The following is a 7,055-nucleotide window of genomic DNA, read 5'->3' as shown; positions in this document are numbered from 1 at the left end:
ATATTTCCCAACAAAAGAAACAATGTCACCTTACAATAATTGATTCTGAGTTTCAGTGTTTTAAAATAAAATATCAATCAGAATGAAATTTCAGTGTACCATTTGTAATTCGGTAATATGAGAGAATTGGTCAGGGGTCTGAATACTTTTGCAAGGCACTGTATAAAGCAGGGAGTGTCTTTTTCTACCATTCCATCAGTGAAATCTGGTGACATTTTTACCTCGGCCATTGATATTAATAATGCTTTTAAATAATTCTATATTGATCTCTATAGTTCCACATCTTCATCTACTGATGAAGATATTAGAAACATTGTGGAACCATTAGAACTCCCTAAACTGATGACTGAGCAAAAATATTGATTCTGAGGCAACATTGGAGGAGCTTGGCGAGGTAATTAAGGCCTTGCCTACAGGCAAGGCTCTGGGGCTAGATGGTTTTGCCACTGAATTTTTTATATCTTATGCTACAGAATTGGCTCCACTTTTGTTAGAAGATTATATGGACAAAGATCCAAGTGAGTGTAAGAGTTACCGTCCAATTTACCTGATCCAGCTAGATGTAAAAAGAATTGTAAAAAATTCTGGCTAACCAGTTAAGTAAAGTTATGACATCTCTTATACAAATAGAACAGGTTGGGTTTATTTGGGGCCGCAGCTCTTTTGATAACATTAAGCATTTCATCAATATTATGTGGTCGGTGGCGAATGATCAGACTCCAGTTGCTGCCATCTCACTTGATGCCGAAAAGGCGTTTGATATGGTAGAATGGGATTATCTTTTTAAGATTTTGGAAATATATGGGTTTGGGAATACTTTTATTGGATGGATTAAGTTACTTTATAGACACCCAGTGTCACATCCTCCCGATCTGTTCGCATAAGATCCCCTTCCCCTGAGAATTAACCCTTCCCGGACTACATCTCCCAGAATCCCTTTCCTCCCGCCATCAACTCTCACACCTGATTTCCATTCCCTCATCAACTCCCAGTGTATATAGTTTCCTCTCAAGCTTCACTTCACTGCAAAGTCTTGCCAATTCACCCTGTTGTCTTGCATTTCTGAGCGTTTATCTTTATCTACTGCCTGTCAGTTTTGACCTTAGCCTGTTCCTTGGGTTTACCCCTTTGTCTACCGTCTTTGATTTATAGCATAGTCTGGATTGCTTACCTGGTTTTGACCTCTGCCTGTTTAACTATGCTCTCTATTAATCTCTGCACATGGATCTTCACTCTGTGTCTGACTCTGACTCGTTATACCCGGTAGCGGCGGTACAAACAAATGGATTAATTTCAGATTATTTTACTCTGCATAGGGGCACCTGGCAGGGTTGCCTTCTTTCCCCATTATTGTACTGTCTTGCCCTGGAACCATTAGCAGCTGCGATAAGAAGGGAAGATTATTTTCCAGGGGTGGTGGTGAGAGGTATGGCGCATAAGCTTTTGCTTTACGCAGATGATATTTTATTATTCATATCTGACCCCATTAAATCTACAGTATGCCTTGCCTCCATAGAATTATTAATTCCTTTTCTAAGTTCTCAGGATACAGAGTCAATTGGTCTAAATCCGAAGCTTTGGCTCTGACAGCGTACTGCCCAGTAACAGCTTTCCAGCCGGGCACCTTCCAGTGACCCAAACAGGGCATTAAGTATTTGGGCATTTTATTCCCAGCAAACTTGTCTGATTTAATTAGAGTTAATTTTGATCCCTTAATAAAAAGGTTTTCGAGCGATGTGGGCAGGTGGGCTTCATTACATTTATCTATGATTGGGAAGGTTAATGTTATTAAAATGAATTCTATTCCAAAATTTAACTACCTGCTACAATCTCTCCCTGTAGATGTCCCCCTCTCTTATTTCAAGCAATTTGATAGCATAGAGAAGTCCTTCATTTGGAATGGTAAGCATCCTAGATTACATTTTAATAAGTTACATTGATTTATTTTTATGCATTCGGTCTCAGACATTTGGCTTATTGGTCGCTTCCACCTGAGAGAGCCCCTCCCTGGTTTTGTATTGAACAGGAAGTTCTTGCCCCTATTTCGCCGTTGCAAAGCCTTTCTATCAAACTAATCGGAGAAGTTAAGTTACACCCTGTTATCTTGCATTTGCACTCGGTATGGACAAAGGTGTCCAGAGTGTTTAATTTGGACATCTATTTAAATGTTGCCTCAAGCATATGGCTGAACCCTAATTTAAGTATTAATAAGTCCCTTTTCTGCTGGTCAGAGTGGATTGTGAGGGGGATTACTACACTCTGTGACCTTTTTGTGAGGAAACAGCGTGTTGAGATTTTTGAAAATTTGGTTCAACATTTGGGATTCCCAGATCTCAGTTCTGTAGGTATTTACAGCTGCGCCACCTGCTCTGTACTGTTTTTGGGAGTAGCACACACCCCCCTAAAGCGGCAGATACCTTATGCAATTCAAGATTTTACATAGATTCTATTGGACCTCCTCTAGACTGTATAGGCTTGGTCTTAAAGACACACCCACCTGCTGGCGATGCCAATCAGAAGATGGAGACACAACCCATGTTTTTTGGGGGGGTGTTAAGATCCAAGAATTTTGGTTGAAGGTCCAGAGTTTATATGTGATGTTTTGGGCACTCAGATTTCATTATGCCCCAGACTCTGTATTTTAGGCGATGGGGCGGTCATCAATATAGGGAATAATCATATTAAAAATTGGGTCCTAACCAGTGTTATGATCACCAGACAAGTGATTTTAAGGGGTTGGAAGTCAGCTGGAGCGCCCCCATTTCAGGAGTGGTGCTCAGAGATGGGGAGGGTGGCGGCTTTCGAAGAAGGGTCATATAGAAGACTGGAGAATTGGATTTGTTTGTTGGGATATGGGGCACCCCATTTAACAGCAGTAGATAAGACAGTGAACCCCAAAAAGACTGGACTTATTTTTACAGAAAATCATTACAAACATTATCATCAAGAATAAGATTTTTGCCCTAATATGAAAAGTCTTACTTACTTAAAAAAAAGTAATATTGTGCCTGGTAACAGGTGCATATAAAAATAGCATTTTAGCTTAGCATAAAGCTAAATGTTCACATGACAATTTGCACAAGGTTTATTTCTATTTCTGCAGCTCCAAACTTACTTCTCTGTCTGCTCGTATGAATGCAACACATGTAACAGTAAAGTTAAGTAAAGTTAAGGTTAAGTAAAATGTTTTCCAACTGAATAGACTAAATATTAAATGGAACAAATGACAATAAAATTATATACAGTATATACTGTGTGTGTGTGTGTGTGTGTGTATGTATATATATATATATATATATATACACATACTACCTTTTTTAGGTAGTGTGTATATATATATATATATATATATATATATATATATATATATATATATATATATATATACATATATATATTCTTTTTTCTTTTTTTTTCTTTTTTCTTCACATTTTAGAATAATAGTAGTCATCAAAACTATGGAATAACATAAATGGAACTATGTGAATTATGTTGTGACTAAACAAAATCCAAAATAAATCAAAACTGTGTTATATTTTAGCATCTTCAAAATAGTCACCCTTTGTCTAGAATTTGCAGACATGTACTCTTGACATTTTCTCAACTAACTTCTTGAGGTATCACCCTGGGATGCTTTTTAAACAATATTGAAGGAGTTCCCATCTATGTTGGGCACTTGTTGGATGCTTTTCTTTATTATTTGTTCCAAGTCATCAATTTCAAAAACTTTTTATTTTTATTTTTATTAAATATACATTTATTTCATTATAAAATTAAAATGTTGGCACAATTATATTTTAGTCTACAAAAATAATTTCAAACATTTAAGCATACGCCTTCAGATCAAAAGATTTTTAAGATCACGAGAAACATTTCAGTCAAGTATTTCAAAACTTTTGACCGGTAGTGTATATATCAACAACAGTCATTTAATTTGAAGATCTTTAAGATGTTCATAATAATAATAATAATAATAATAATAATAATAATAATAATAATAATTAATTACATTTATATAACAGTTTTCTAGATACTCAAAGCACTCTACATAGTATAGGGGGAATCTCCTCAACCACCACCAGTTAGGCATGCTTTCAGTCCTTTAAATCCAAATATCTTGAGAATCATAAATGTAACTTTAGAGACAGAGAGAAGTTAACTGTGAGAATTATAACAGCAAATAAAAGTGCACTCAGTAAGTTTTACACGTCTAAAGAAATTAAAAGTAGCTGCTTTAGTGTTAAAGTCATACACTCATACAAGATCATACAAGTCTCTCTTCATATCAGTAGCCTTAAAAAAAGCGGCTTTATTTTGAATGAAGCCAATATTACTCACTTTATCGGTAACCCCCTTATGATCACTTACTCTCTAAAACTAATTTAATCATGGCCGACTGTAAATAGTACATTTTTTCAATTAGGCCTACATTGTTATTCGCATGACACTACTTCCACACCAGGTGTCACAATAAGTAAAAGACTGCTGGTATATTGGACCAGTGCAGCATACCAAAAAAATAAAATAAAATCACTGCACCTTTAAACTGTCAAATATAACTGCACTTCAATAACTTATGCTACTGTAAATGAGACACAGGCATCATAACGCTTGCACAGTCCTAAAACTCAGGCAAGGGCTCCCTCTGGTGGCTGATAGGTGGAGTCGGTGGACCAGACTTTACAGCTCTTCAGTTCTAAACATAGCTTGCAGAGCTAGGAAACAAGATGGTCTGTTAAAGCCTGTAAACAGAAACAAGAACAGCAGCATGACATTTCCTATGTGGAACACAAAAGGAAAATGTGTATTTTGGTGACAGGGTCATTGTTCCGTGAAAATCTTGACATCTGTTGCGCATTCATCTTCATCTGTGTTAATGACAAGGAAGAGGTTTCAAGACAACACTACCAGCTCTCTGCATCTGTCATTATTCAGTACACCATACAATATGAATACCAACCTGTGTATTTTCTTTTATAGTAAATCAGTCCTCCAGCTGCCATAATCACCCCCAACACCAGCCCTGCATCCCCAGTAATGATCATATTCCTATCAAAGTCAGGAGGAGAGGGATCTGTAAAATAAAAGATTATCTAAAATACCATCAGAGTCGGCATTAGAATGAAATATGTAAGCAATGGGAGAAAGATGCCTGAGGTTGTTAGTGGCAGGCTACTCAGCCTTACAGACTCCATATGGTTAGGATTAGTGATGGGGCTAGGGCATCTGCTGCCTGCTAAGAACAAATCCAGGCACCTTTGTATAATGGCCAAATATGTAAGGCGGCATTTAAAATTTCAGAGGAAGGCACATAAAAGACCCAACCACCTCAAACCCCCTCACCCCCCTCTATCCTTTCTGAGTGTAAAGGTCTTTTAAATCACATTTTGGGTAGGCTTTGGACAACATTTCTCTTTGTCCTCTGAAATTACTGCAGGTAGTCGTGTTTAGTGTAAAACACGTTGAAGATTAGTGGACAGGTGGTCAGTTCATTAAGTGATGAGCTGTTTCCTCACAAAAGCAGTTAATTCAGCATACTGAAGCATCTCCTTCATAGACATCCAAAAAAAAAAAAAGAAAAAAGAAACGCCTCCTGCCAGTGTAGCGCCCATAAAATGTCTATGGGACCGTTGCATTATGCTTTGCTTTGCTTACATTTTTAGGTTCATGCTGATAGAAGGGCTCTAGCCAGACAACTTTTCATGTTTACCCTCGAGAGTTTCCCGACCAAAGCTTGCGAATGTCCGATCGCTCTTGAGAGTGTTTGTTGTTTTGTTGGTATCATTTTAATAAAGTAATAAGAGTGTTAACAGACCTTATTCTTTCAATGCGTCACTAGTCCTGCAATATCTCACTAGTGCGATGCTAATAATGTTGTCACTGGTGTGTGATAATGCCAGTAAAAATCTTATTGGCATTTTTGACATTTTCTGGGATGGTCAATTGTCAAATAGAAACTGAATAGTTATTTATTCTTCACATCTTCAACTATGTTCTTACCCCAGTCATAAAGCATGGGTTTATTGAAGCTGGTATGCTCCACCACACAGGTGATTTTCTCTCCTGGTTTGGGAATGCATTCCAGGTAGGAGTGGATCTGGTAGTATCAGTCTCCATCAGCCAGCTCTTCAGTGGAGGTCACATCAGAAGGCACCTCTATTTATTGTCTCTCAACTAGGACATTTTGATGGGATTGGGGTAAAAGTCATAGGCACTGCACATCAGCATGGCTGTCTGATTCTCTTTAGCTTCCCTTTCTGACTTGATAATAACTGGGTTTACTGCAGAAGTAAAAAGAAAAACCAAACATTATTATATATTTAGAAGTATTATATACTATATATACATATTCATTATATGTATCACATATTACTCACAATACAAACATGTACAGTATGTCTGTGTAAATTTACAGTGTATCCTGTATGTCTCTAATGTTTCATTAGATTTACATATATATCTAATAAATACGTAGTAGCAGTAGTAGTAGTTGCAGCAGTAGTTGCCTTTTACCTGTGTGCTCTGCCTTAGGAAAGAATACATCTCGAAACTGTTCGCAAATGTTCATGATTAGTTCTGAATTTTCTTTCATCCATGCAGTGTTTTTATTAAACTAATCTGCCCATTTTATTCCAAATTCAGTGAAACCAACAACCTGATTATCAGTGCTGTTGAATCTTGTATATTTAAACTTGTTGTATTTGACTGAGCAGACAAATTCAACTTTTTAAGCCAAGTTCACGGCACAAAACTTGAATGTATCCATAATGAAAATGTGTTTAAAAAGAGAAAGGAGAGAAATTCATTAAAATATGTACCAAATATGTGCCATTTTGCTCATGGCCCCAAAAGGCCAGGACCAGCACTGGTTGCAAAAGTTGTGAAATTACATCATAATTCAGCAATATGTAAAGTGTATCAGTTTTGTAATGTCAGGTAATTCTGCATTAGTCAAAAAATAAATAAATAAATAAATAAAAAACAAAAAAGAGCATCTGGGTGATTTTGTTTAAACAAAAAACACTATTTGCTTTTTTCAGTTACATCTTTGGAAC

The 7,055-nt window shown here is 36.7% G+C and overlaps 1 pseudogene; it reads right to left on the bottom strand.

Annotated features, from left to right (window-relative positions):
* Positions 1-4,607: 4,607 nt before the first annotated feature.
* On the bottom strand, positions 4,608-6,568 carry LOC127415410 (DLA class II histocompatibility antigen, DR-1 beta chain-like; annotated as a pseudogene).
* Between the last annotated feature and the right edge of the window lie 487 nt (positions 6,569-7,055).

Source organism: Myxocyprinus asiaticus, chromosome 24 (assembly GCF_019703515.2).
Source record: "Myxocyprinus asiaticus isolate MX2 ecotype Aquarium Trade chromosome 24, UBuf_Myxa_2, whole genome shotgun sequence".
Lineage (NCBI taxonomy): Eukaryota > Metazoa > Chordata > Actinopteri > Cypriniformes > Catostomidae > Myxocyprinus > Myxocyprinus asiaticus.
Note: the sequence above shows the minus strand (reverse complement) of the source record. Positions and strands in the feature narration are given on the sequence as shown.